The sequence below is a fragment of the Falco biarmicus genome, chromosome 8 (genome assembly GCF_023638135.1).
Source record: "Falco biarmicus isolate bFalBia1 chromosome 8, bFalBia1.pri, whole genome shotgun sequence".
Classification (NCBI taxonomy): Eukaryota; Metazoa; Chordata; class Aves; order Falconiformes; family Falconidae; genus Falco; species Falco biarmicus.
In genome coordinates this window covers 4,035,317-4,060,619 of record NC_079295.1, presented here as the reverse complement: position 1 = coordinate 4,060,619, position 25,303 = coordinate 4,035,317, and positions in this window count along the sequence as shown.

Genomic DNA, 25,303 nt, shown 5'->3' with positions numbered 1-25,303 from the left:
AGGTCTGTGAAGTAAAAGCTAGTCTGGGATGTGCAGCTACTGCAGAATCAAATCAAGCAAGTTCATAGAGCCTTACATTATTTTATTTTAGGACACAGATTACGAGATACAGTTGCCATCTCCTGGAAAAAAAAATAAAAAGAAGAATCCAAAAGATCTAAGAAAAGATTACTTGTGTTTGTTCAATAATCCTTTAAAATTCGATAAGATTGGCACTATTTGATTATGATTTAATAGGATAGTTTCCTACCAATTTCAGTGCTTATTTTTGAGTTCAGGGCATGAAATCATTATTTTTCTATGACTTTATATTGGGAGAAAAATTTGCACTTTTCTTTTTGATCCATGTAATTATTATTTTTACTCATCTTGCTTGTACTTTGGAGAAAAAAACAACACTTTTTCTGAAGGTAGTATTTAATGTCAGTAATCAGCAATAACTGCTGTTTCAAAGACTAGCAATTCAAACTATGCTGTAATAATCAAAACAGTTCTACTACTGAAAAACTTAAAAGAGCTTTTCCTCTAATTTTTAACCAATGCAAGCCTTACATAGATATGAGTCCGTTAACATTACATCATGAACATATTGACTTCATCTGCACTCCACAATTAAGTGCCAGACAACTAAGGCAAATATATAACTCAAGTAAACTTACCAAAAAAAAAATAAATCCCAATAATAAACCTACTGTTTTTCAAACACTATGTCATCTGTACAAAACATCCTACACCTTCATACATTCTTTCTGCTCTAAATATATATGCAGCAAGAATACACCATTTAAACCTATTGTAGTCAACAAAGGAATCATTAATGTATCAGTTACTATTAAGGAATCACTTGCTGACTAATCCCAACGTTATGGTAGTGAGTTTATAAAAAACTCCATCCAAAACAGAGTAATTTTTAAATAATGGTCAGAAGACAGCTGGCTATATATCAAATTGAGCTTATTCTCCTTGATTCTATATTTTTTCCCCTCAATGTTATTTGAGGTTCCATATTATTAAAATTGTCACTCTAAAATTTGCCATTGTAATCCCCAACTCAACAGTTGCTGGAGGATCTGGTGTACCAAGAGTTTGAAGAGCCACTTTATGAGGAAAAGGTAAAAATTTCTGCATTTCTGGCTTTTGCTTATAACTGTTACACAGGGGGTTTTATGTGCATAAGAACATTTCTGTGCTAGTTCCCTCTAATAACGTTCATGCCATCTTGTTCATAAAATGACTGTTATACCAAAAAGCTTGCTTGTTAATAATAGTTAATATTAATATTATTTTTTCCTCCATTAGAATTAATTCCGAACTTCATTAGGGTGATAGTTGTGCACATCAACAGTGGATTACCTTAATAATCTGGTTAAAATTTTGCCTTGTCTAACTTCAATACTTCCTCAATATTAAAGAAAAAAAAAAAAAAAAAAAAGATTTGATGCTGTCATCACTCTATCCATCCCAAAATAGTTAGCACTCAAACACTTTCCTAGACCACAGACAGATTTACTGAGTTCAGCTAAACTGGAGACTATTAAATCCCCAAACATTAGTCCGCCTGATTCAACAAGAGTTTTAGAATGAGACATACTGTGGTTCAAAAAATTGTCTTTAGAGTCCAAGTACAACAAAGTACATTAAAGATCATTAGAGAAATTATTTAAAAGAAAAACATAAAAAAAGAGAAGTTCAGTGATGAAGCTTTATTTGCCTCTGCCACTGCACACCATAGGAGCATAGAATGATTTAGGTTAGGAGAGATGCCCAGTGCTCTTCTATGGTAAGGTTCAGCTGGAACAGACTGCCAGGAACCGTGTCCAGTAGAATACCTCCAAGGATGGGCAGTCCACCGCCTTCCTGGGCAGCCTGTTCCAGTGCTGACTACACCTGAGGTGAAAAGAATTTTTAGTATATTCTGTTGGAATTTCCCATTTTCTGACTTGTGTATGTTGCCAGTACACCTCTAGGAAGACATTGGCTCCAGCTTCTCTCCATCCTCCAGTGTTCATCTTTCTCTGATCATCAGGAAACTACTCCAATCTCCAGGAATTCCAAAAACAATAGTGGCCTTTCAAGGACATCATCCATCTCTCAGCATGCTCAAATGGCTGTAACTCAGCCTTACCCTCTCTGCATCTGTTGTGGCTAAATCACTTGCTCCTCCTCTTGGCAGCAGGCATAGCTGCCTTTCCCAAAGAGCCTGCCTCCATCCATTGCAGCACTTCAGCCACCTGAGCTAGCACTTCAGCACCTAGCCCTGCACATTCCCAATTCCTTTTGTTTGCCCCTTGTACCGCATACATTTGTGTGGAGGCATCTGAGGTGTTCTCCCGTTGCCACTGCTTTCTCAAAGGAAGCACCACAGCCTCCCTCCCCATGCTGTTTCCCAGCTACCTCTCTTTGCCTAATGGCATGGCCATCTTTATGCTGGTATCAAAATCAGAAAGTTAGTTTCCCTGGAATAATACTGAAAGCCTTTTTAAAGGAGCCTTTCCGTTTCCAAGATGTACAAGGCTTCTGATTCATGAGTTGTATGAGGCACTTGGGCGGTGGGTAGCTGAAGAAGCCCACAAAAATGTCAGTTACTTCTAACAGTAAATGCCTACTTAATGCAAGTATTGGACAATATTTTCACCACCCCACAACATTCCGAATAAACTGCCCTAGAATTTTTGGGCTGAGGCAGCAGAGGTCATGCATCAGTGCAAAAATATTGCAGAAGTAATTAGTTGTTATGATAATGATTTAGTTATTCAAGAAAATTCTTCCAAGAAATAATATAAAGGTTCATTAACATGTAAAATCATGAATATGCAGAAGTATATCCCTGACACACAGACCTAAAAAGTCAAAGGCAAGTCAAGTTACGCTTGACCTGGAGTGTTTTATAACACCACACAGAGTCAAATAACCTGGGAAAAGAAGAAAGAGGTTTAGCAAACTGAACTATTTTAGCAACTGCTGATAAATCTCTATCTATAACTGATGGAAAACTGGTTCAGTACCATTAAAGTCAGAGGAGCTATGCTGACACATTCTTCTGAAAGGTCAGATTCCCAGTGTCATCTCACATCTAGCTCCCCAAGATGCTTCTTTCTTTTGCCATCATGCCTGGAAATTATTCAGTTCTCTTAGTTACTTTCCGCCTCACTCCTTTCTTACCCTTTGCTCTATCTGAACTTAAAAAGAATCACTTCAAGAGCTTGTTTAACAACTGAACCCATAGCCTCCAATATTCATTAACGGAAATAGAGCAGAGTCTTATTTTGTTTGATCAATAACAGTTTGAAACAATTAGGGCTCAATGAACCAGAGCACCACATGCCTTGCTTACTACTATATTAATGGCAGGCAAACCCTTAAGATCGCCCTTAATGTATTTTAAACATATACTTAACATAGATATTCTGTTAGCTTTTAGGTCTCCAGAACTACATAGTACAAAGCAAACGTAATACCTTGTAGCAAAATATACAGGTATATGTAGAAGTTTAATACATAACTCATACTAAGAGGTATGCTTTACTCCAGCTACTTTGCTGAACAGTGATCTTCAGCAGAAAAGAAAGCTCGTTGGTTAAAAGCATGTAAATATGACACTTACTGTTGCCACTCTCTTCTGCATCAGTGTAATTCATTCCACAAATGAATAATGATGCTCAGAAAAAATGATTTAACTTATAAATACCATGAAGATAAAGCAGCAGAGACAGTATTTTGTGTTATTTAAAAAAAAATATCTTCTTGAAACTGAAGCATCTGTTTGGCTGTGGCACTTCCACCTGCATAACAAATTCAACTTTTTCAAAATGGAAAGCATGTCGCCTTGTAAGGATAGCTGGTAGTCACCCAAAGTTTAGAAACTAGAAGCTAAGTGTTTTGTTCCCTGAAACAATTAATCAGTAATTCTGTTGTCTTTGCGTGAAAATCCAATATATTGTTGGATTACATTGCTGAGTTTCCCTTCTAAGCCTCCTCTAGGGGAAAAGCCAGGCCCTTTTGAAATTATGGAGATGAGAGTGACAGTGAAAAGCTGTTACAAGAATATTTTGCTAAAGTGACATCCCTGCTACTTACCAGAGTATCGTGCAACTGTACTGTGCAACCACAGCTTTAATGAGACATGACCAAAGAAAGCTTGGGAGCATTTGGTTATGATTCCGTATTAGTAAAGTTTCAAGGCAGAACAATTCTTAGATCCTATTTTATTCTCCCAGCAGTTCTTGATATTAGAAATGAAATAAAGCTGAACCATCTTAGCATTGCAACTAGCTTAACAGATTCAAGAAATGAAACATCAGAAACTGTGAAATCCAGTACAAAAATGACAAGACAGAAGACCACTAGAACTGAACACTTTAGGACTATGACAAGTTTAGGCTCTGGCCTTAAACCCTAAGCTCTCAAACTTCGCGGCTCACCAGTATATGGAATCAAATGTACCATTGAGCTACGTGAGCATCGATGTATCAATAAATATTATTGGTCTGGAAGACTTATTTTCCTTTCCTTGCTGTAAAACTATGATCCTGCAGTCAACGAAGAAGATGTTTGTATGTACGAAAGAAACATCCCTTAAATATTTGTGGCTTGCAGTCACAGGACTATTTAGGGATTTAATTATAAAGAGTAATGGGAGAAAGAAACAAAGGCACTGTTGGGGGTCTGCCATTCATTTTATGATTTCTCAGTGAGAACTAGTTCAAATCTGAGCATACGTACCACCACACTCAAATGGTGGAATCAAAAAGAATGAGCAAGAGTGAACTGGTCGCTCTGAAAACCCACAGGGTAGGAAAAGACACCATGCATAGGATTTTGAATTTGAACAAAATTGAATGGGAGCTTATAAAAAACCCTAACATAATGCTTGATAAGACTAAACACAGAATTTTAGCTATTGTCTACTTGTATAGTATTTAAACTGGGTTTGTGTTACAGTCCAAATTCACAAGCCAAAATAACACAGTTTATCAGTTTGATAAAACTAGTATGAATTAAATTATTGTTAGAAACATCCAGCTCCTAAACATCTTCTCGACTTGCTGTCTGGACATGAGCTTCCATTCTTTCGTTTCTAGGTCAGATTCTTTTTTTCTTCTCCCTTTGAGCTCAAAGTTCTGAGTTTGTTTCACAGATGGTATTATCATTGTTTGAAAATGAATATACTGCTCATGAAAGAGACAGCTAACAGCATTGGAAACCAAATCTTCAAGTCACAGGATGGAGCAACTGGGCAATGGTCTGTGCCAATTCTCTTTCCAGGCCTGTTTGGGGTATATAATTTGTTTTCTATCTATTCTCTGAGCTTTTCCGGAATGTTGTTCTGCATGCCCTTATTCCACAGGAGCAACCTACTAACTTCAAAGATACGTCAAATGAGCAGTCCTTCAGAAACTAGTGAAAATGCTCATGTGTATAAAAAGTCACATATTTAAATCCTTTATTTTATCTTCTGAGATTTTTAATAAGACATCAAGTCACAGCCAATAAATTTTCCTTAGATCAGCATTTCTGGCAAATTGGGACACCAGTGCCATTTCCAGAGAGTATCAAACATCGAGCCATTGGCATCGGCTTTTCTCCAATATATTTGAATCTAAAAAGCTACTTCTGGGGGATTCTAGGTCCAAGTTTCCTCTGTTACGCAGCTATTGTTTCCCATTGTACCACTGCTACTTTTAGAATATATTAAGCCCAGCAATAATTGCTGTGCAGTCAAACTGTCATGTCTTCCTTCCATTTAATCACTGGGTCCCAATCTTTATCCCATTAGGATTCAAGAAACCACATTAAATTTCCCCAAACACATGGGATTAACATGCAGTCTATCAACTTTTTCATCTCGGGACCTTCTCCCTCAAAGAAAGCTAGTAAACCTGGAGAATTAGCAGGAAGTACCTACTAGCAATCGCTGGGTGGTTTTAGCTGACTGTTTTGTCCATCTGGGTGCCCTTCAGTAACACGGCTGTACAGACAGCCACCACACACTCTGTCTTTAAGGGAAAAAAGAATTACATCTGTTCATAAATAATGTGACACTCTTCAGATAAAGGCATGTTATCAAAAAATGAGGCAAAAAAGGAGAATGTGCCAGAGAGGTACAGATGTATTAGAACTGGAGCTCTACAAACCCTTGCTGGTTACAGCGAGGAACGCTGAGTACTGACTCACCACTGTACGCAGCTGATCCAGAGCAGCATGGTGGAAGCGTGTTGCTGGAGCACAGCCATTTGTTCCTACCTTGGTATTTTTTTGAGGAGAATAAATTCAACACCAAACACCTGCTTCATTATATCTTTCAGGCTTTTTACGCAGCATACCCTCCCTATATTCTTTGTTATCCACAGGATTTATCCTGTGATGTCTCATATACATTTCTCATATTCCTTCTACAAAAATTTACAGGCATCACTTTTGCAGTCACATCAGCACACAACCCTTCTACTTACAATTTCAAACAAAAATAAGTTTTGTTCCAGGCTGCCTTCAAGAAAAGCTTAAAGATTTTTTTTACCTTCATAATTTTTTACCATCATGTAATAGCTACGCACAGCAAGATGCATTGTCTCTAAAAGACAGGTATAAAAATAAATGGTTGCTCCTCCTTAGCAAAGCTACTCAGAGAAGTCTTGGGCTTGAAATACAAGGTCTCTTTTGTGTCTTTTTCTATTACTGGTAACAGTCTAATTTATGATAGTATGTGGTGTTCCAGAATAAAAACAACTGGTCAAACAGACAAAATCCACTGATGGCTTGAGTAATAACTCATGAAATCTGCTATACATCAAGTCTGAAACAAGAAAGCTGGTCACTGGCGGTGCAGATGCCAGCAAGCAGGCTGCAGCCAGACAGCTGCTTATTTTCCAGTATACATTGGGCAAAAAAGAAGACTGCTGCAGAGCTGTTTGAAACCTATTGTTTCCCAAAGCAAAGTACCTCTTTATGAAGAAAAACACACTATAAAGGAAATCAGGGACCCACTGAGGCAATTGATGGGTGATCAACCTGGGCGTATTTGACAGGAAAAGACTGCTTTCACAGGTGGAGATGACATGCGGAAGGATGCAATCTGAATGGGGCTGAACCCAAAGCAAAAATCATTAAAAGTAGGAATTGAACAGGCATCAGACAAGAACCAAAGTATTCACTAGCCCTTGATGAACAGATGTTGATTAAACAAGTGACCAGCAAGCAGGCTCACACACACAGAAATGTAACACACCACAAGGCACTAGAACTGGACTAGGAGGTAGCAAGGCCACCCATACAGCAGTTGCTCAGAAACTGTAGACTACTGACACAAAAATAGCGTTGTACACTGTGAAATGGAAGCAAGCAAGGTTTTACTGCAACACCTAATAGATGAATAAAAAAAATATGACAATAAGTGGCATAACATTTAAACCTTTCACATTAAGAGAAACATTGTAATCTGGAGGCAGGGTGATCAGCCATATAGTACAAAAAAAAACCCCAACACTAGCTAGGTTCTAGCTACATGCTTTTTTTTTTTTTTTTTTCCCAATGGCACTGCCTAAATCAGAGAATTGCTCCTATCAGTGCAGCCATGCCTGACGAAAATACAGCCTGCGATGCATAAATCAAGACAACGATATCATCTGCAATCTGAAGGAATCCTTCAAGCCACCCCTTCCGTGCAAGAAATATGTTAGCCTGTCAGAAGCAGAACAAATACAGCTACCAAGTGAAATGGCTGTAGCTGTCATCACAGCAGCCATATCCACTAAAGCCAGAAGAGAAACAAATTCAAGAGTGGGGTGAAAAAAAAAATTTAAAATCACAATATAATACCATTATTAAGCAGAAGTCTCACTAATGACAATTGCAAACATTTATTTTATTAGCAGTTAATAGAACAGTACTCTGGTCAGGCACGGTAAGGGAGAAACACATTCTCCAGGACACTTCTCTTGATCACTTTTTAGGGGTGTGCTGATCTGTGGCGCTGATAGCAACATCAGACTTTGAAAAGCCTTTTTAATAATGATGAAGGCAATGAAAAGCAGCTTCATTTACTTTATCCCACATGAATCTCTATTACTGCAAACAACTTAAGCCATGACAATACTGGTGGTGAGTAGCCAAGCAAAAGCATGAGCCATGTTCTAACAAACCTATTAAGAAAGGAAAATTAATAAGATCACATCTCAGGACCCATGGTACTCACTCTTTTCATGCAGCTATACAATATAAACATATCAGCTTCTGCACTCCTGTGTTAATAAAGAAGCTGCACGTTTAACCTGGATACCCTTATCTCTGTTCACATCTGCAGTGTTGCCGCTCTTCCCCTGCTGTTTGCTCTTAAAGGATGCCAAGAAAGGAGCATTTAAGTCTTTTGTCTTCTCTTTTGCAAATCCTGCGCTGTTATCGGTTCCTGAGCAGAGAGAGTTTCCTGCCAGGCACCATGCCCAAAGCCTTGGCAGTCAGAAAGGTTTTAACTCATTCCAGGACAGATTTGAGCATGTTGAACTGAACAGAAATGCGATTGGTCACAGAACCCAACAACCTGAGAAGTTTAGAACTTACTGAAATAACTTACTACTGTTCTGAATAGCCTCTCCTGCTGGTTTCATCTGCCCTCCTCGAAACCCACCCTGTGCAGCTTGGCTAGCCTTTGGGTGTCAGTCCTACTGGGGCACTAGGGGAAGCATCTCCAGGTCTAAGGGAAAGGCCAGCCCTCGCACACACAGCTCCAAGGGCACAGGTAGGGCTTGGATGGCTCGTCACAGCCCTTTCCATAGGCTCCACGCAGCACCCACAGCCCTGCGCTTGCCTTTCTGCTGTCGGGGCGCAGGGCACTGGAATTGCTAACCCGCCATAGGAATAACCTGCTGCAGTACTTCTTGCCCCACCCCCTCACATGAAAAGCAAGCTGCGTAGTAGTGTGCCACCTTCGATAATTCAACCATAATTTATAACAAATCTGAATTAGCATACGCTGTGAAATATGCATTTGGCTCAGGCTTTAACGGCTTTCTGAAAAAAAATAAAAGAAACATACAATGTGGATTCAGATTAAAATGGTGTAAATAGAAGTTAATGAATATTATTACTCGAGTTATTAGAACTTTCTGCTTGAAAAAATTTAATCTAATATTCCCATTTTTAGCATTGCCAACAGCACTGGGGCATGCAGTTCAATAGTTCAAAGTTACCAGCTTTATAATTGCTTTCTACAGACCTTAAAAAAGGCATTTCTGTTTCAGGATATAACTGAATGGAATGAATTACCCATACTCACTTCAAATGCATGGAAAAAAGTTATTACGTGCTTAAGCATTTTACATACCTTTTCCTCTGAGGAACATGAGGAAGAACTAAAAAGCATGGTAAACAAATGAGACAAAACTCTGTAATCAACAAATTAGAAGCCTTGGGCATTTCCAGCTCAATCAATATTTTAAAATAAATAAAAAAATAATAATAAAGGGGAAATTTTTAGCTGATAACACAGATTTTCACTGAGAGCCAACATTATAAACACTGAATTGCACTTTAATTACTCTTATCTATACTTTGTGTACTCAGTAGAATATGACAAGTAGCATGCTGTCACCTCTGAATGCAGCTCCCTCGGGGCAAAAGGTGTTGCTAGCATGCTGTCTTCAGGTTAAATCATAGAAATTATTGGCAAATTTGTTTTAACCATGCCATTGGAAAGAGGAATTATTTTATTCTCATACCGAGAGTTATCTTGTTGCCAGTACCATCAGATTTACCATTTCAGTGGTGGTCACAGGAATACCAGAGTAGCCATCTATAGGAAGAGCCCATTGTTTTCTGAACAACTACTGACTACTTTGTTTCAATTATTAAAAGATGCAATTAAAATAAGACAAATAATAGTCCTGGCAGGCAAAAAAACCTAGACAACTAATCCAAGAAGTACTATTCCAAAAATCACACTGTCAGTATTTTATATGGGAAAACTCTATTTTCTTTAAGCCTACAAGTGAGAAACCTGGTCCTCACCAGAAAGACACGTCTTCTTCCTTCTGCCAGCGTGGCTTTGGTCCATTAAAGGAAACTCCTTTACAATATTCAGAAAAAAGGACACGGTCCTTAACACAGATTCATACTGAGTTCACTGAAGGGACTGACCATCAGTCAACTCGGGTTCCATATTCACCAGCCTGAGCTCCTTCACATAAAGTATTAGCCTCAATTCTGCACACACAGGAGCAAGTGCCTACTCTCTGCAAAGTCACAGCAGGTTACAGACGAGTCACACAGAACACATGCAAACAACAAATTTGAATATGAGTATCCGTGATGAAGCAGTAGGCTGCAAATATACATCTGCAACTCTGCCACTGGACAACATGCTCAAATCAAAAATCATTACTTTAATCAAACTTACTTTTCCAGGCTGAATTGCTCACCATTTCTCATTTGCATTAATTAAAGAATCGAGAAATATTTATAACTCATATGTAGGAGCAGATTGAAACAAATTGCTATCAAATAATCAGCCAAAATTATTTCAAAGGCTTTGCTTCAGCCAAAGTAATTTAGCCTCCAACTCCTGAAAGTTTTCTGAGATTAACGGAATTCCTGGGAGATGAGAAGAGGTAAAAAAAAAAAAAAAATAATGGAAGATCATTCTTGACCTAATACTGCTTTGGATGTTCTTTCTTTACTCATCTCTGCCAATACAGAAAGTACCATTTATAAAAGGAAACCCCCCTGATTTTCACTGAGGCCAATGCTGAGATAATTGCCTCATAATTCTATGTCCAAATGCCATGATCAATGCCTCAGTGATCTTTTAGGATGGAGGAGAAACAGTTTCAAAGAGGTGGTGGGCTTTCCTTTCCTGCAGCTGCCATGAAAAATCAAACCTGAATCGAATGGCTTCTGAAACTTGTAAAGTTGTGAAGTAGACTGGGGCCATGGACTGGATCCTCCATGGAGTAGCAGGATTGTACACTACGTGTCAGAAAGCAACACAATTCAGTGTGCAGCTCCAGCATTGTTTGCTTCTCAGTTCTGTTGTGTTTCTGGGCAATATAGCAGAAATGTCAAGTTAGGCTGGTCTTGCCAGTCTTCATCACTATATAGACCAGTAAAACTTGCATTGACTTCAATGGGGATTGTAACTAAAGGGCCCTTTTGAAATAATCTTTCAGGAATAGCTCAGATTTTTCAAAGTTAACTACAAAATTCGGAATTAAAATAATTTTAGGAGTTATGTAACTACTTCTCATAGTTTTGAAGGCTCACCAGTGGAGACTGGATCAACACTTCAACATTTCTACCCATTCCTGAGAAATTGCTGTAAGGGTTCCATTTATAGTGAAAATCCATGTATTACTACTTTCCTTTTAGACCACTGTGCATCATGAAAGAACACATATGTGTGCATTTCTGTCAAGAGGCTTGGGATCAGACTATTCTCTCAATGGTCTGAGAAAATCTTTTTCTGTTTGGGTACACTTCTGACATCAGCAGGTGATAGCTTGCCTGAATGCATTGAAATCCAGAGCACTGATACAAGCGTAGAATTTAATTACGTGCTCAATATTCACTGAGTGCTCATTTTGAATATCAAAGCCTCCCAGGGACAGATTTTTCATTTCACTTACACCAATGCAAAACTCAAGTATGTACAGCGATATTTTTTTCCTGCCATTGTTTTCCCCAGTTGTTTCTAAATTGCACTGATGTAACTGACAGCAAATTTAGCTGAATATTTCTGAGACAATGCACTTAAACAGTATGGCCATTGCACACAGTCCAGTCATATAAACAGGAGTGATTCTGTTTCAGAAGCAATAAATACCTATCATACTTGGAAACACTGACTTTTAACCAGAAGTCTTCTGCCAGGCATACATTTTAAAATAAATACCATATGGAAAAGCCAAGAAAAATCTGCTCATAAAACACTTTTAATGCAGAAAATTCTCCATTTTTTCCTTCTCGATACAAGGATACTGTAGGACAAGGTTGGTTGACTTCCAGATATTTTAACGGGTTTCATTATTTACGTGGGTGTGATGGAAGGATGAGAACAAATATAAATTACCATCTAATACGCTCAAACTTCCTCCAACAGAGAATTCAAAGAGGACAATGATGGAAGATGCATTTCATTCTAACAGATTGAACTCTGTCACCTGGAGGAAGGCTGTAGGCTGCCCAGACTGTACAGTAGGTCCAGTTTCAGAGGTTTTCTACACACAAATGTTCCTAAGCATGGAAGATTCAAGTGCAAAAGTGCAGACAGAAAGAAAGCCAGTGAACAGAAGAACCTCTAAATTACGAGGCACTGCTGCAAACACCAACACAGGCTCCTCTATCATTACAGCTGGATTAACGTTAGGGGGAAAAACTCCCCCTAAATCAGGTAGTACTGTATCAGTGGCATAAAAGCCTGAGGCTAAGCTTCCCAAGGGAGAGAGCTCTGAAGTGAATAGACTGGAAAAGAATGTAATCCCAACTAAGCTTCCTGTGCCTCATGTACAGACACAGCAGTTCTTTAAGGAGAGCTGTTAAGAGTTGGTTGTTTTGGGTTTTTTTCAGTTAACAAGGCAGAAAGAAATATGAAAATTTTTGTGCTTTCCTGAAATTATGAAAAAAATATGAAAAAGGGGAAAAAAAATCTTGACAAAAGCTCAAAAGCAGTAAAATAAACAAATCTACAGTCAAATACAGATTATATTTGATTTCCTTATTCTGATGAAGACTTAATCTTCAATTTATCCCTAAGGAATCCCAAAAAGGTTCGACATTCACATAGAACTTTAGTATTATCAGCTTTTCTTCCAACTAGTCTGCAGAATAAAGAGGTACAGAAATGATGTGTTTAGATCAGACCAAGGGACCATTGAGTCTAGCGAGGAGGCACATGAAGCTTCTTGGAATTTACTGCCATTGAAATTGGAAAAAAACCCCAGGAAATACACAGCTGGCTGCCCTTTCCAAAATAATTAGGACCTACTGGTTTTGGAACATAACACCATACAGTGAATCAGTTTTTGCCATCCCTTGTTCTATAAACTGTCATCAAAAAGTGTCGGAAAATGTGTTCCTGTTGGTCTGATATTCATTAAGATTAAAACAAGGCTACCTACCCCCCTTTTCTTGTGTGAAGAGAAGAGAAAAACACCCAATTCTTCTTTTTCACATCATTCACTGTTTTACAAATTTCCATGTTCTGCACTGAACACCTTACAGTAAAGGATTCCTATTCTCATCCTTTTAATTGCCGCAAATTCTTCAACATGTATTTCTTTATAAAAAGGCAATTAGTACAACTACTCTTCCAGATAGTTTTACATAACAAACATTATGAAACTGATTGTCACTACACTGTGTATCTTTCTAAAGTTGCAAATCATGATTGTGCAGATCAGAGGTTTCCACTAAGACCTCCAGGTAGGCTTCCTAACTATACAACATTTAAGCCACACAATGTAGACGTTCCCCTCCACTGTTTGACGCTGCATTTATGAATACTGAACATTCTTTCTCACACAGATATCTTTTAAATATCTTATAGTCTTGTCTGGGGAAAAATAATCAAACAATATTCTTCTGGACTTTATCCTAACTTCTGCTTTCTCCTTTTCAAGATAATGAGTAAATAATGCATTTCATATGGAAATCTAAGGTATTCCTGTCATATCTGTTCTCTCCTGTTTTACTTCTAGCTGCTTTCTCATTATTCCCTACACAAAACTACCATGGGTCTCCCATTCATCTTGTTTTCCATTCCTAAATGAACTAAATATTGGAAATGCTTTTTTTAAAAAAAGTTTATTTTGTTTTTAGTAGTTTTGGTTTTTAAGCCAGTTGAGCCAGCTATCCTTCTGATTAATTCATCTGTGATCTTATCACCTCCTACACAATTCAGAGATAATTGTATTTCTCAGCCTTTTAGCATAGGCAGACTGGTTAGCTGGCCACGTGCTAAATTGGGCTATCTCAGTGTGTGAAACCAAATATAATCTTTGTTGTTTTGGTGAATGATGACCTATATACTTAGCACAAAGAGAGAGTAGCATGCATTGTAAATTATCTAGAATTTAGTTTATCTTTGCTGAAATGAATTTTGAACATTTAATTTAGATTGGTAGGAAATCAGAAAAAAAATTGAGGTGAAAATTCATAATCAGAACAGATTTACATAAGGATAGACTACTTCCATTTCTTTAGGAAATACATATTTGTGAAACTATTTTAAGAATTGAGTTGGGAAGTTATTTTCAGTTACAGATATTTTTTAATCACATTTTGTTTCTTATGTGATACTAAACAAAAACCCTGCATTGCTGTAATTCATGGTAATAAATATTGTGCTTAACATAATGTCTGAGAATGTCACTTCAGTGACACTGTTGGACATATGAAATTATAAAGACTCAGTGAACGTAAAAGCCCAAAACAGCTTTGGATATGTGTTTTACAAATCGACACAAATTCCTTAAAGGAAGACTCGTTGATGCCATTCATGTCAAGTTTTACCCATGCACCAATTCTTTCCAGTGCCAGTAATCAAAGTGGGAGAAGGTACCTTTAGTAACAAGCTGGCAGCTAGAGTACTTTGAACTCATGGACTTTGAGCTATATCCAGTTTTGATATTGCATTGTCTTGCATCTGCCTCGTGAGAAAAAGAACTTTGCAACATATTAACGAACTTTTGGAAAGTTCCACGGCTGCTGTTTCTGTCTTGGGTTTTATCTATAACTGCCCTCATTCTGCCCATTTCAATTAAAGACTATTCCATATTAAAAAAGAAATGTTAGTTATCAATGTGATTCTACAATATAGCTTAGAAATACTCTAGGTGTCCTATAGTAGCTCTTTAGAAGTAAAAAACAAAGCAAAACCACAGAAAGAAAGGAGTCCCTCTACTACATACCTGAAGTCCAACTAAATAAAAACTAAAGTAGAAAATAAACGTTAGAAGGGACGGTGACAAATCAACCTTCTAATTTAACAAAATAGCCATAAATACTCCCCACATTAAGTGTATTTTAAACTCTGGAAGTGTGTTAACTTTAATGACTACTGAAAAAAAAACCACCAAAACCAAACAACTGGACTGAATTATCCTATAAACTTTACTTTATGGTAGTTTGTCTGAGGAAACCGCATTCTAAACAGAAAAATAACACACTGCTTGAATTTCTAAGCAATATGTACTAGCAACCTGTGTTAAAATGACACGCTTCCTATTCCTTCACAGAAAATTGCATTTGTAGTGGAGAACTGTATTTTGATCTGGCCACCTGGTCCCTTTTGATAGCTTTTATTCTTTTTATAAGCACTAAACTATACTTTTGGTGGTTATAGATTTGTATAGATCAATTTTCAGGAATAAGCTCTAAGGCAGGCAAAATACTTATGAAAGGAAATAAACAAAATTTGGCACAATTTAAATGCAGGTATAGAACGCAATAAACTGTTGGTAGCCGCCCCAGCATTTTTTGTGAGCCTTATAGAACAAAAGCAGTACTGAACCTCAAGTAAAGGTGAGACAGGTCTTAGAGAGCAAGCATTTAGCACGCCATATTATATTAAAAAAAATATAATAATATATGAACTACTGTGTCTTAACAGCATGATTTCTAAATGCTGTTCAAAACCTAGGATAAAACTAAACATCTACATTAGAAAGGGTGGAAAAAACCTAAGATAAATCTTAATGTTTAGTAATAATTAAAGATTGCTTGTTGACATTTAACTCTGATCTATATAAAATTCTTGATCGTATCTATGCTGCACTGCAGGCACACTCCAGTGTAAGCTCTATAATCTTGCTTCCCAGACCAGTTAGCTCACAGCAAAGGCTTCCCTCCGCTGGCAACTAAATGCTTACAGGAGGACAGACCACAGAGATCTCATCCTTAGACACAAAGGAGCTGCCAAGGAACATACCTAGAGCTGGGAGCCAGACAAAGTGCCTGGGACATGCTTTAGAGGTGGTCAGTGTGTGGCATCATACTATATAGTGCTGCAAATTTCAGTTACCCAAGTAACTTCAATTAAGTGGACTTACAACCCTGGAAAGAGGATGGCTGTAAACATCACAGCAGTTTAACTCTTCTTTATCTGTTCTGTAATGAATTAAGCATTTTTATGCAAAGGCAGCAGGAAATAAAAGCTGAAAGAGCTGAAAGCCTGCCAGAGCTTATTGTAAAAAAAACTGAAGGAGAGCTGCAGAGTTAGTTGTATGTCTATAGGAGATTTTTTTATTAACGTATTAACTATAAATACACTTATTTATCCATTTGATTCAACATATGATTTCAAGGATGGGGGGGACCCAGAACAAAAAAAGTACTTGCCAGCATTCAGGTTGAGAGAAGACGCAAAGAGTACCTTTAGCCTAGTCATTCCAAGAACAGAAACTTGTAATCTGTCTTTGCTGCTAGATATTTTAATGGCCTGCAGAATATATCTAACTACATAGAACAGAAGCCTTAAAGGAAATTAAATAGTCAGGGAAAAATATGATCTAATTAAAGCGTCTACAAACACGTTTCAGAAATGGGAGAGAATATTTAATTTTGTCAGTAACATCTGCAAAACGTTTTAATATGAGGTATGTATAACCCTTCGGCCTTCCAGATTTGCAGAGTGTGTCAGAATGTTTTACAAAATACATTAATTGCTACAGCAACAGTTTGAAGCAACGCACACCATTTCAGTAAAAAAATTTTTTTAAAAATTCAGAAATTGTGACTTTTCTTTGCACTAGAGTTCCTGAACGCCACCTCAGTCTCCTCTGCCTTATCCCAATGGTACTTTATTTTTGTAATTATAAAGATACTGTAAATTTTAAAGATGTTATAAAGGTACATAGATATTAGTTTTTCAAATGAAATTTTGGCAGATTTAGTTTCAGAAGTGGTCTGTTGCTTTTGTGGTTTGTTGTTGGGTGGGGTTTTTTCCTCCAATGAAAGATAATTTCTTTTGCTTGAGACTTTCCCTGTTACTTCACATTCTTTCCCTTAGGGCAGTATACCAGCTTAAACACTAGGCTACAAGCATACATGTGGTTGAAATGTCTTCACTATTAATTGCTGTAAGGTTGGACACACTAGAGGTAAGAAAACAGATGAGAACACAAACATACAGCTGCATATTGGCAACATGAAGAGGGTGTAGGGTTTATTAATTGCTTTAGTACAACTCCACACTGAGTACATTCTGAAAGAAAAGCTTGCTTCAGCTCCAAGCAAAGTGTTGGCAAGACCATTTTCTGAAATACTTCATTCTGGAAACAAGCAAAATTTAAGTTTCATCACCTTTGTTTGATTTTCCAGTGTCAAACAGTAATTTGGGACGTTGTTTTGACAAAACAGTTCTCCCTGGGGGAGACGAGACCTGGGTGGGGATTACTACACTGCACGCAGATGACATCAACCATTCATACAGAAGCAAATGTGAAGTTTTCTAAGAGATTAAGTAGGGAACTCCGATGCCAGAGCCACCGGCTTGAAGCAATTCATTGTCTCCGTAGGAGAGCCAAAGATATGGGTCAAAATCCTGACACACAGCTCTTCTGGCAAATGTTTTGCAATCCCTCTGCCTACATAAGATAGGAATTTAGATCAAAGCATTGTGCTCAGGGTGTAATAGAATTTACCGTTGCAGGATTGCTATGAATTCCTTTAAAAAAAATAATTTATTACCAGCACTACTTCAATTAAAAGTTTACTCCACTGCTTGCCTTATCTTCATATGCTGGTAATTCAGACTTTTATATTGGTTTACTCTCATACTAAGCACTCCTATAGTTTATTTTTTTTAAATACTTTGTAGTATATTTACATATCTTATCAAACACTTCTCAGTCAGTGTGGAAGTCACTGATTTCTTTTATTCTGGTTATTTGAGAAAAAATATGTTTTCTTAAGCTACAAGCAAAGCTACACAACTGACTGAAATCACTGTAAACTGCATCAGACTTCTCTAGAACAATTCAAAGAACAGTATACAAAAGCTGAACTTCCACTGTGTCTGAAAACAATGGTTCAAACCTGAAACAGCCCAGAGAAATACCATATACATGCATGGGAGCATCCATGAAATTAGCTTTTAGATTCACTCTTTTATGTCAATAAGCAAAAGAACAGAAACACACATCCAAGGTGCATCCTGGTTAGTCATAAACTGAAATCCCAGAGGAGGAAAGAAGTTATGGAGAAAATCTGCTTTCCGCAGATGGGATCTTCTCCAGTTTGCAAATGAGGAACATAAAGAATTTTGATAAAGAAAAGGGTTTTGTTTTCAGAGCTGTCAGCCTAGTATCCTCTATGATCATTAAGTCAACTTCCATTTCACATTCAAAAGAAAAAAAAAAAAAAAAGAGAGAAAAAGAAATCACCTGGAATTAATAGAAATGTAAATTTGTCCTGCTTCCTGCAAGGTGACCACTTGTCAGCCATCCCACTGAGATTCCCTACAAGCCTGAAAACAAACTTCCCAAGCCTGAAAGTAAACTTCAGCTCCACGTAAGGCTGAAAGCTTAATGCATGAGCATCTGTTCCCGCAGTTATTCCATTTAAAGCACACTGTCATTTCCAAACTGCAGTACAGGTGCCCTATGCCACCAGTCTTATCCAGAAGCTTCCTGTATATAGAAAGATTTTCTTTCACTTGCTGCTTTTAATTGCATCATGTGGAATTACACCAAATAAAAAATTGATTTCTAAGATCTGTGTAGTTTAAGTAATAATGCAGTTGGTAACATGTCTTACTGTGTTTTCTCTCATCCTCTATGGCAATTTTATAAGCTTAAGTAGGTGAGTTCCTGGCATATGGCATGTTAATATGCATGTTGTGGGAGAAGTGCTTTCGATTTATCTACCAATAGTTGGCAGTGTTCACTCAATTCTTTACAGGCATGACAGCAATCCAAGATGACAGCCAAAAGTGCCACACTCTCTGGGCTAGGGTTGTATGTAAAACTTCAATATTTGATCCAGGCACATTAAATCATTCCATGAAAATTAATTTCTATTACTAAAAAAACTGTAAGGAAGTAAAGCATCTATTCTGCTTCCCTACCTTTTTAATGGTTCAGGCTTAAGACATAGTCTTGTATTCAGCTCAAGCACACCTCAGCACTCCTGGTGGCATCCTTTTTTGTATCATAGTTTCACTTCCATCTTTACCACTCTTCCTAATTTAGATCCCAAATGATATCATCCCTCCTAAATATTAAAAAGCGGATTGCAGTAGTAACCCAGATTACTTGTTTTATTCCCCCCAGGTTTTACATCAAGTGGGTTTGTCCAGACAGAAACCTGTGGAGCACCTTCCACTTTAATATTTGCATAGTTGAAGACTTCAGCATCCTTGTTCACGTTATTTTAAACAAACACCTTTTGCTTCATTCTGAATCCATAAAGTCAATATATAGATGTTACCAAGGGCAAAATTAAGTTGGCATTAGCCAATTCTGAAAAAAATCCTAATCGAAAAAAAGCCTTCAAAGACTTCCATTTAATTAGACAGTTTTATGAACCAGTTGTGAGCTTCAGTTTGCATATTCCTTCCCCCAGTGCTTTACAGAAATATGTACATCTCTATATTTCTCCATCTATATATATAATTTCTATATTTTTCGTATTTCATTCTTTTGGCCAAATATATATAATTTCTTATTTTCCTCCACTTGCTAATTTTACTTTGACAAGTCTTGACAGATGACAAGACATCTCTCATGGTTTTCCCACATTCCTTTGGGCTTGACTGCACATCCACAAACAAAGCTGTCATTGAAGTCGCCTTCTTACTGACAAAGGAATGTCTAAAAACCAAAAAGCTACACGGTCATTCAAATTGCATCCAGAGAACTATGCACAACCCAATGCCATGAACCAGCACTTACTACAAATCAGACAGGTGCTAACTGTGTTACCAAAAGTGCAGAATATCACAAAGGGTTTCTGGGTGGGTTGGGTTGGTTTGTGGTTTGGGTGTTGGGTTTTTTTGTGACATTGGACTTGAGGAGGGGAAAAGGAAAGAGGAGATGTCTTCATTCTGATCTCTCTCCAAAATCCTTTGCCCATCAAAAAGCCAAATGCTCCAGGTTAGCATCTTCTGGACCAAGACAGCAAAATACATACAAGTAAGAGGCAGCATGAGCACAGGAGGTTAATTGGACTATATGGTGCTGATGCCACCATAAGGACAACAGCACAGGAAGTGCCACAAAATATGTGGTGGTTATTAGGGTATTAGAAGTAATAAAACCCAAGCAACAATACAGGCAGGAGACTGACTGGGAGCCTAAAGGACTACTGATACCTATATCAAAATAGACAAGGAGAAGGATAGAGAAAGGAAGGACAGTTTACACTTATACAGTCATATTAACACCCATTCTATATGATTTCCCATGTTGTCTATTTCCTCATCTCTTAACATTAGGATAGAAATACTTGGAAGAACATATCTTCCTATCATTTCCTTACAACATTTATGCAGAAAGTAACCCAAGGCATTTCACTTTTATGACATATATTGAAGTTGAAAAAGTAGTGCGAGGACAGCCGTCCCCTTTCCCTGTTCCTTTACCATCACCCATTACAGACATAAGCATTTTAATTCAGGCTACAGTTTTATATTTGCCAACATTTGTGAGACAGTGAGAAGAAATACTCTGGTTTTAGATCAAACTAACACAACCTCAAGACTGCTCTACTTTGGACCAGGGTAGCAGCTGAAAGCTGAAGCAAAATGTGCTTTCACATGTCACTGAAGTAAGGTATGACATACAGACTGGTGTCCTTTTTTATTCCCAGGCATTTTCTGATAAGTGAGCCTGCTAGCTGTCCTTTCTTGCTTTACTTTTATCAAGATGGGACCTATCAAGACTAGATACAAAAATATCCTTACAGGCAAGTCTAACCTATATCTGAGCTTCAGGGCAGGTATCTTTGCAGTCACTGCGTCCTAAGCATCCTGAGTGGAGAACTTGCTGCTCCTAACCCCTACCTAGCATACTAGCTTTACTTGCACAGAAAAACAAAGGAATGAGTGGAGAAACAGCGCATTTATATTTGGTTCTAGGGTGCACAGGAAGAGACATACCTCATACTTCTGTAGTACAGACACAGCTGTTGCCTGTATTGCTCTCCATTGTCTGTGTTTTGATGAATATCATTTCACCCATGGAATTTGGAAGGCTTACAAAATAAAATTCATTTGTCCCTGATATACTATGTTAAAACACTTCATCCTGAAGACATACCGCTAGCAGTAGAGATCTTTAAGATACATAACAAAAGCTATCTAACATTCTTACTTGACCAAATAAGGGATTGTCTTTTTATCTTATATCATCGCAAGCTGACAATTACTAAGTACTTGTCTCCAGAACTGTACCTAGATCAGCAATTCATTTCAAAGCTTGGGATGTATAAGAAAGAAAAAAAAACAACTTGAAGTGGTCTGTTCTTATAATCAAGAGCATAAGTTACTTTTAAATACCTGTACAGATCCATCACAAGCAATCATGGGAATAGTAGATGATGCATACAGTATCCATAAAAAAACACTGAAGAGGTCTGGTATAAATTACTAGCAATGACAGCAAGCCTTTAGCCGTAACAGTTTGCACTAAAATTGAATTGAAGCTATAACAAGGTGTATTGTTTGAAAAGCAAGGGAGAACTTGCAGTAGATACAGGACTGGTAAGCTGTACTTGATTTTGTAGACATTTTTTCAACACTTTCATTAGAAATAAATATTAAAATTGGTTTAAAAGTGTCACACGTTTACTTGGATAGACTCCTAGCAGACAGCTAAAAATTTATCTAAAGCTTTTTTTTTTTTAGTTTATACTTTCTTATGCAGTGCCACAATTATTTTTTTTAAAAAAAGGAAAGATAAAAAAATCAACACCAAATTCCCAAAGTGATATTACCTAGAAGAGTCACATTATATATAACAAATGCAAATTAGTCATTTGACACATGCAACTGGTGGCCCCTGACATAGTCATGATTAATGAGAAAACAATTCCAGGAACCCTATCTGTAGCCAAACTCAGGAAAGAGAATCAGCCAGAATTTAAAAATGTTGGTTCACTTAGGAGAAACAGAAACACAGAACAATTTATTCAAACGTGGAACGGTCATAAAAATGTTTCTGCTCTGGAACTTAGAATAGTATTTCTGTTGCAACTCAGTATTCCATCAACTCAAATTTGACACCGCAAAAACATTGCGGTTAAAAACAGCAGCTTCTTTCTCAAAACAGAGGTGGTGAAGTGGGTTCAGTAAACATTAGACAAGCACAGAGACACCTACGTTTTCTCATGATTCTGTCTCAGAAGACACATGATAGCAAATGAGTCCCTCAAATTGGACTCATAATTACCAGGAGTTTTACAAGACATCTATTGCCTTGAGCTAATTGTGCATCGCCACCTGGCTTTACCTTAAACCACAAGCTCTATCATTCTTTCCTTTGGATATTAATAGATTTGCTGTCCTTAAGCAAGAGCTGCACAAATAAACAATGGTATTAAAGATGTAGAAGATAAAAGCCTGCAGTTTGTTCATAGCCTTGCACTGCAGGTAAACCAGGTCAATAGGCATAACAACAAAAATATTTTGTCCCTATAAACTCCAGATGGGACTGAGCAGACTCAGAGTACGTACTGAGCAAGGGGCAGTAGTCAGTGGAGGTGCCTGAGCACTTCCCCTCAGCATTTGCGAGTACTGCAATTCAGCAGCAAAGCTGACGCGCACGATATCAGCGTGCTATGCAGGGCGCTGCATCATTAGTGCTGCGCACTCACACAAGACAGTGGAGCTGTACACCCCAAGGCAGTGGAAAAATTTACATGTTTCTTGACAACAGGACTCCAGCCTAAAACAGTAAAGCAACTTCCCGCTGCAGCTGAACACGCAATTCATTTCTCCCTAGAGACCACCTTCCCTCTCCCAAACGGGTCTGCTCACTTAGACTTTTCTATTGCTCTTTCTTCTTCCTCAAGGTTACCTAGCATTTTCCAACCCCTTGTGAAGGCAACAACATACAATTACATGGAGCATAAACATCTGAGTAGCCAAAGAAAATTTCCCACCTACTTTTGCACATATACAACAGGTATTGATGCTTTTCCCCACTTAATCCAACAAATTCTGGCTATCTCTCTTCATGCATTTTATTCCAAAAGAGAGTTAGCTATTGTATCTCTGCAGAATTATTTAACATTACCTGCCTATGCAAAGTTTCATCTCAGATGCTAACCAGATAACAATGTTCTTCCTTACACTCTGTGCTATTATGGAACTGAAGCTGGGGCTCTCATTCCCTACTTGAATCTGCAACACTTTTGCAAGCAGCAGATGCCTCAGCTCCTCCTGAAAATATATGGGAATTGTGGAGGTTTACAGTGCATGAAATTTAGTCAGGTGAGCAGAAGACTTTTAAACAGTTCGTAGAAGACTCCAAGGATAATGCGCGTCTTAAGCTAAAAGCCAGAGTGAAGCTGAGCAGTAGATTTAACAGTGCACATTTGGGGCAACTGTGCCACCCTCCCCCTCAACCCCACACCTTGAAGAGCACCTCCCTTTGCGGGCCTAGACTAGCAGTTAAAGGGGAAAGCTTAACCCTTACAGGGGATTTGAGCATACCAGGTATCTACCCAACTCTAGTTCTTCAATCACCTCCAACCTTTGGAGGTGGAAACACTGCATCTCTGTCTCAGTCAGTCTAGGGGATCTCAGCTGTTAATCGAGGGTAAAACATTCTGTGAACTGTAGATATTGACATTCTTCATCCCCACTCTCAGCTCAACAATATCAGCTGTACTCAACACATGCAAGCCCAAAGATCTGCAAAATCTCTTACATGTCATTGCAAAGTGACTTCTTTCCATACGAAGAGAGAAGATAGAAACATATCGTCACTCTCAACACTTAAAGAAAAAGTGATGCTTTGACAGCCCAGTAAAAGTCTTCTTCAGTTTTAAAGGAAATATGACTACTAGAGAAAAATAAGTTTTAGTGACATGATGTAGGAATCAAAAGAAATTCGAATCTGAATGAATATTCACATCTTACACATTAAAGACATTACCGGCAAGATGAGTTTTTAAGTGGCTAACTACTTTGCTGTGCAATGTCATAATACTTTCAGCCAGGAAATAGATAAAACTATCCTTGACTCTTAAACGCCTATCAAATAGTTCCTAAAAGTATTATATAAAAAAAAAACATTCTTCAACATGCATTACAGTGCAGTTCACTGTTTCACTGAGCTGCGTTCTACGTGTTGCAGGTGTAGCACATTATTCTTATTCCATGTAATAATTGTGGACCTTCCAGATTACTGAACTCCACAGTACCTCTGACAGTAATCATCTACAAGTTGCTGTTAAAGCTCTAGAGAGATCTCACAAAAGTAACTTCCAGTTCAGAAATCACAAAAGAAAGTGCGAAGCATAAACAAACTCTGCGTGGTGAGCTGCCTCACTGTTCAGCGGTGTTGTAGAAGTGGTGCTGAGTGGTACGTTCCAAAGGACAACACCTGCTGTATCAGAGGTTAAAAGCAAGTACATGGATTGACGTTTTCCTCCAGCGTGATATGTCAAGTAGTTTAAACCATCTGGTGCAGAAGAACTCTTACTTATCTCACAGTTTAAATGCATAGGAGAGATAACTATTGAATTATTGTTAGAACTATAAATAACTAGCATGTTATTGTACCGTATGCAAGACTACTAATTTATACGGTCTGAAGATATCCATTACTCTATCCTGCCCGCAATATGTGGTATTGTCATTCCCTAAAGAGAAATTTCCCCTCAGTATTCAGGGCTATTCAGCACGTTTGCTATAGCTGGGAGATTTCTTATACTTTTCAATGCATATGAAACTCATTAACAGACTTTTTTTCCCCCCCTTATTTCTTCTTTGGGGAGACAAAAGGGCAGGAGGAGCACACGCCTCTCATGAGTATTCAGAGACTAACCATGGAGCTACCCCCCTTCTGGGAAGGAACGCATCTGATGTGAACGCAGTGACATCTGATCTTCACAAGCAACCATCTTCTGCAAACAGAAAGCCACCATGGAGGGGGTACTGTTATCATCCACTCTACCATGAAACCCCACTGCCAGCTAGAAGTTGGGAAGTATCCAGTGTAAAGAAATGCCACAAGCCTGTAGATGAACATCTATTGGTGAATAGTAGTTCTTACTGCCTCACCTGCTCTTGGTGGTTTCCAGGTGACCAAAGACAGTAAGATGCAATCACTTCTCTTTCACTTACACACATACAAATAAGTTGAGATAAAGA